General features: G+C 38.7%; 1 pseudogene; it reads left to right on the forward strand.

Annotated features, from left to right (window-relative positions):
• The first annotated feature begins 1,540 nt into the window (after window positions 1-1,540).
• Window positions 1,541-6,649, forward strand: part of LOC118009807 — a 25,962-nt pseudogene continuing 20,853 nt past the window's right edge.

Consider the following 6,649-nt stretch of genomic DNA (forward strand, 5'->3'; position numbering starts at 1 on the left):
GTTTCCTCCTCCAATTCCCCCCACCCTTCATTTTTCCCTTCCTTCTTCTAATGTCCTCCATGCTATTCTTTATGTTCTACAAATAAGTGAAACCATATGATAATTGACTTTCTCTGCTTGATTTATTTCACTTACCATAATCTCCTCCAGTCCCATCCATGTTGATGCAAGAGTTGGGTATTCATCCTTTCTGATGGCTGAGTAATATTCCATTGTATATATGGACCACATCTTCTTTATCTATTCATCTGTCGAAGGGCATCTCAGCTCTTTCCACAGTTTGGCTACTATGGACATTGCTGCTATGAACATTGGGGTGCATATGGCCCTTCTTTTCACTACATCTGTTTTTATTCTAGATCTTGCTCCCCAAGGATTTTTGGTAGCTTAAAAAGCCACACAGAATAAAGTAAGATAAAATGGAAATCAGGACATCAGGGCTGTGGTGGATATTTCTATAAAATAAATCCCCCTCACAAAATAAAAGTCATTAGTTTCTGCTGTTTCTATACCTGGAGCTTCCTGGATCTCATCCTATCCAAAGTTTGGTTGTTTGATATTTCCTTCAGTTCTATGAGATAATCTAGACCTTTTTCAATTTTTGTCCCTTTCAGTCAGCCAGAGAGGGTTTTTCTGGCTTTCAACCAAGGAACCCTGACCTGATGTTTTTAAAAGTTCCTAGTAGTGAGGTTTTGCAAATCGCAGAATCTCAACTGTGTCACCAGCTGAGCTGAAGTAACATGAGGCACAATGAGAACCCTCTCCTGGCCTAGAAAGTTGGAAATCCTGTGACATAGCAAAGTGGTTGGTTAACTCCTTGTCTTGTGCCTTGGCAATCGGTCCATGTACTCCCTAGGCTGGAGATTAGTGACTTGGTAGAAAAATAACAGTCTAGCATGTGTTGACTAATTTTCAAAGATTCTATAAAAAGAGACAACCTTTACTTTCGCTACAACTTGATCGTGTAAAAGTAAAAATATTTTGTGTTTTGTTTTGTTTTGTCTATTCATGAGCCCTTTTCTGGCCTGTGGCTGGAAATTTGTGATAGTTAAGAGATTGGAGTCTTGGAGGATACCCAGCTAGGCTTGATGAGCTGAGCTGCCGTCAGTGCCCAAAAAGCAGTAAGATAAGAAATAGAGTGGAGGCGGGCACCTGGGTGGCTCAGTTGGTTAAGCGACTGCCTTCAGCTCAGGTCATGATCCTGGAGTCCCTGGATCAAGTCCCGCATCGGGCTCCCTGCTCGGCAGGGAGTCTGCTTCTCCCTCTGACCCTCCCTCCTCTCATGTGCTCTCTCTCTCCTCTCATCCTCTCTCTCAAATAAATAAATAAAATCTTTAAAAAAAAAAAAAGAAAAGAAATAGAGTGGAGGATATATGGCAGGCCCACCCAAGCACCTCCTAGCAAAGGTCTTCATCCATAAGAAGCCAAGACTAAAAATGAAGCCTGAGGGCAAAGGACAGATCACTTTGGACTCCTTCTGCTTAAACACTCTGCTGGAGGCCCGGATGAGCTCAATACTAGCTATCATAGAGTAGCCCCAATGGCGAATTCTATTCAGGCCATCTCAGATGTGCCAACGGAAGTAAATAGAGAAGATCCTCCCAGAAAGAAGAATTGGAAAAGACAGGTTGGTGAACCAGGAAATTCATTCTGCTGGGAGGACTCTAGTTCTTATTTGCTATGAACCCATGACGATTCTGCTGTTTTCCGTTGGCTTCTTTTCAAAAGAGGAGTAGGAATTTGTTTTGTTTTATAATTATTTTTTTTTAATTCCACCACTGTATATTATGTATATTGGGGATGGCTAAATATATCATTTAAATGTATTTAAATATATCGTTTAACTATAGGTTGCTCCACCAGTAGAGGTTAATCTGGATTTGACCTAGAGACATTCTTAGCACTGAAAAATCCTGACCTTAGATCTGGAGGCAGAGCCTTGTCTGGAGGACAAGATTTTACTATCTCTTTCCTTGGGGAGGAATTGAGTGGCTTTGAGAGGAATGTTTAATATGTGCATTAAATTTAGTGTGGATATTTTTTAAATTTATGTTTGAAAAGAAGAATCAACATGCATGCTGGAATGAGATGAGTAGTTATTGTGAACATCTGTTGTTTTGCCTATTTTATCAGTCAGTTTAGGGTAAAAATTACTTTGTGTTCAACCCAGTATTCAGTGGCTTACAAAAACAAAGGCTTATTTCTTCCTCACACTACATGTTCTTATGCCAGGACCCACATGGATGGAGCTGCTCTTATCTGGAACCCTGCAGTGGGATGAGAAAGCATGGCAGAACACACCCAGGTTCTTAAAAATTGCACTTAGAAAAGACACATATCACTTCTGCTCACAGGTCATTCGCCAAAGCAAGTCACAAGCCAATGCTGACAACAGTGGGGTGGGGATGGATAATCTTCTCAAGAGGAAAGGCATTAGAGATAGGGAGCAAGATGGCGGAGGAGTAGGAGACCTGGATTTCGTCTCCTCTCAGGAATTCAGCTGGATAGGGATCAAACCATTCTGAACACCTACAAACTCAACAGGAGATTGAAGAAAAAAAGCAACAACTCTCTCATCAGAAAAGCGACCACTTTCTGGAAGAGTCATATTCTATCCCTTCATAGTAGTTACCCATATTTTTGGCTAATATATATAAGTTGTTCTCTCTTTAAAATTTTGAGATAGTTTCTTCTAACAGATTAAAATATACCCTAAATCTCTAGTATATGGTGTCTTCTATTCCCCTGCCTGATCACATCCTCTCCCTTTTATTCTTTTTCTATTTTCTTTTTTTAAATCCTCTTCTTTCTTTTCTCAAACAACTTCTTATCAATTCCTTTTATAAAATTTTTTATAATTTCCATTTTTACAGTCATATTCCATCCCTTCATCATATCAACCCTTATTTTTGTACATATATAAGTTTTTCTTTCTTTAAAATTTTGGGAGGCACTTTCTTCTAAGAGACCAAAATACACCCCAAATCTAGTGTGTGGCACTGATCTATATACCAGCCTGATCATATTTGATCACATTCTGGTTTTTTTGTTGTTGTTGTTGTTGTTTTGTTTTGTTTGTTTTTGTTTTTATCTTTATCTTTTTCTTTTTCTTTTTTTTCTTTTTCTTTTTTCTCTCTTTCCCTTTCTTATCCCACTGCTTCAGGTCTTTTCTGATTTGTTTAGAGTATATTTTCTGGGGACGTGGTTACTCTGCTAGCATTTTGTTCTCTCATTAATCTATTCTCCTCTGCACAAAATGACAAGATGGAAAAAATCACCTCAACAAAAAGAACAAGAGGTAGTACCGACTGCCAGGAACCTACTCAATACGGACATTAATACGATGTCAGATCTAGAGTTCAGAATCATCACTTTAAATATACTAGCTGGGCTTGAAAAAAATATGGAAGTTATTAGAGAAACCCTTTCTGGAGAAGTAAAAGAGCTAAAATCCAACCAAGTAGAAATCAAAAAGTCTATTAATGAGGTGCAATCAAAAATGGGGGCGCTAAGTGCTAGAATAAATGAGGCAGAAGAGAGAATCAGTAACATAGAAGATGAAATGATGGAAAATAAAGAAGCTGAGAAAAAGAGAGATGAACAACTACTGGATCATGAGGGCAGAATTCGAGAGATAAGCGATACCATAAGACGAAACAACATTAGAATAATTGGGATCCCAGAAGAAGAAGAAAGAGAGAGAGGGCCAGAAGGTATAATGGAGCAAATTATAGCAGAGAACTTCCCTAATTTGGGGAAAGAAACAGGCATGAAAATCCAGGAAGCACAGAGAACCCCTCTCAAAATCAATAAAAATAGGTCAGCTCCCCGACATCTAATAGTAATACTTACGAGTCTCATAGACAAAGAGAAAATCCTGAAAGCAGCTCGGGAGAAGAGATATGTAACCTACAATGGTAGAAACATTAGATTGGCAACAGACCTATCCACAGAGACCTGGCAGGCCAGAAAGAACTGGCAGGATATATTCAGAGCACTAAATGAGAAAAATATGCAGCCAAGAATACTATATCCAGCTAGGCTGTCATTGAAAATTGAAGGGGAGATAAAAAGCTTCCAGGACAAACAAAAACTAAAGGAATTTGCAAACACAAAACCAGCCCTACAGGAAATCTTGAAAGGGGTCCTCTAAGCAAAGAGAGACCCTAAAAGCAACATAGACCAGAAAGGAACACAGACAATATGCGGTAACAGTCACCTTACAGGCAATACAATGGCACTAAATTCCTATCTTTCAATAGTTACCCTGAATGTAAATGGGCTAAATGCCCCAATCAAAAGACACAGGCTAACAGACTGGATTAAAAAACAAGACCCATCGATATGCTGTCTGCAAGAGACTCATTTTAGAACCAAAGACACCCCCAGATTGAAAGTGAGGGGGTAGAAAACCATTTACCATGCTAATGGACACCAAAAGAAAGCTGGGGTGGCAATCCTTATATCAGACAAATTAGATTTTAAACCAAAGACTGTAATAAGAGATGAGGAAGGACATTATATCCTACTTAAAGGACCTATCCAACAAGAAGATCTAACAATTGTAAATATCTATGCCCCTAACATGGGAGCAGCCAATTATATAAGGCAATTAATAACAAAAGCAAAGAAACACATCGACAACAATACAATAATAGTGGGGGACTTTAACATCCCCCTCACTGAAATGGACAGATCGTCTAAGCAAAAGATCAACAAGGAAATAAAGACTTTAAATGACACACTGGACCGAATGGACTTCACAGACCTATTCAGAACATTCCACCCCAAGCAACAGAATACACATTCTTCTCTAGTGCCCATGGAACATTCTCCAGAATAGATCACATCCTAGGTCATAAATCAGGTCTCAACCGGTACCAAAAGATTGGGATCATTCCCTGCCTATTTTCAGACCACAATGCTTGGAAACTAGAACTCAATCACAAGAGGAAAGTCGGAAAGAACTCAAATACATGGAGGCTAAAGAGCATCCTACTGAAGAATGAATGGGTCAACCAGGAAATTAAAGAAGAACTAAAAAAATACATGGAAACCAATGAAAATGAAAACACAACTGTTCAAAATCTTTGGGATGCAGCAAAGGCAGTCCTAAGAGGAAAGTATATAGCAATACAAGCCTTTCTCAAGAAACAAGAAAGGTCTCAAGTATACAACCTAACCCTACACCTAAAGGAGCTGGAGAAAGAACAGCAAATAAAGCCTAAACCCAGCAGGAGAAGAGAAATCATAAAGATCAGAGCAGAAATCAATGAAATAGAAACTAAAAGAACAGTAGAACAGATCAATGAAACTAGGAGCTGGTTCTTTGAAAGAATTAACAAGATTGATAAGCCCCTGGCCAGACTTATCAAAAAGAGAAGAGAAATGACCCAAATCAACAAAATCATGAATGAAAGAGGAGAGATCACCACCAACACCAAAGAAATACAAACACTTATAAGAACATATTATGAGCAACTCTATGCCAGCAAATTAGATAACCTGGAAGAAATGGATTCATTCCTAGAGATGTATCAACTACCAAAACTGAACCAGGATGAAATAGAAAACCTGAACAGACCTATAACCACTAAGGAAATGGAAGCAGTCATCAAAAATCTCCCAAAAAACAAAAGCCCAGGGCCAGATGGCTTCCCAGGGGAATTCTACCAAACATTTCAAGAAGAATTCATACCTATTCTTCTGAAACTGTTCCAAAAAATAGAAACGGAAGGAAAACTTCCAAACTCATTTTATGAGGCCAGCATTACCTTGATCCCAAAACCAGACAAAGACCCCATCAAAAAGGAGAATTACAGACCAATATCCCTGATGAACATGGATGCAAAAATTCTCACCAAAATACTAGCCAATAGGATCCAACAGTACATTAAAAGGATTATTCACCATGACCAAGTGGGATTTATCCCTGGGCTGCAAGGTTGGTTCAACATCCGCAAATCAATCAATGTGATACAATACATTAACAAAAGAAAGAACAAGAATCATATGATCCTCTCAATAGATGCAGAAAAAGCTTTTGACAAAGTACAGCATCCTTTCTTGATCAAAACTCTTCAGAGTATAGGGATAGAGGGTACATACCTCAATATCATAAAAGCCATCTATGAAAAACCTACAGCAAATATTATTCTCAATGGGGAAAAACTGAGAGCTTTCCGCCTAAGGTCAGGAATGCGGCAGGGATGTCCACTATCACCACTGCTATTCAACATAGTATTGGAAGTCCTAGCCACAGCAATCAGACAACAAAAAGAAATCAAAGGCATCCAAATTGGCAAAGAAGAAGTCAAACTCTCACTATTTGCAGATGATATGATACTTTATGTGGAAAACCCAAAAGACTCCACCCCAAAACTGCTAGAACTCATACAGGAATTCAGTAAAGTGGCAGGATATAAAATCAATGCACAGAAGTCAGTGGCATTCCTATACACCAACAACAAGACAGAAGAAAGAGAAATTAAGGAGTCGATCCCATTTACAATTGCACCCAAAACCATAAGATACCTAGGAATAAATCTAACCAAAGAGACAAAGGATCTGTACTCAGAAAACTATAAAATACTCATGAAAGAAATTGAGGAAGACACAAAGAAATGGAAAAACGTTCCATGCTCATGGA

The sequence above is a fragment of the Mirounga leonina genome, unplaced genomic scaffold (assembly GCF_011800145.1).
Source record: "Mirounga leonina isolate KUSES-001 unplaced genomic scaffold, KU_Mleo_1.0 Mir_128, whole genome shotgun sequence".
Lineage (NCBI taxonomy): Eukaryota > Metazoa > Chordata > Mammalia > Carnivora > Phocidae > Mirounga > Mirounga leonina.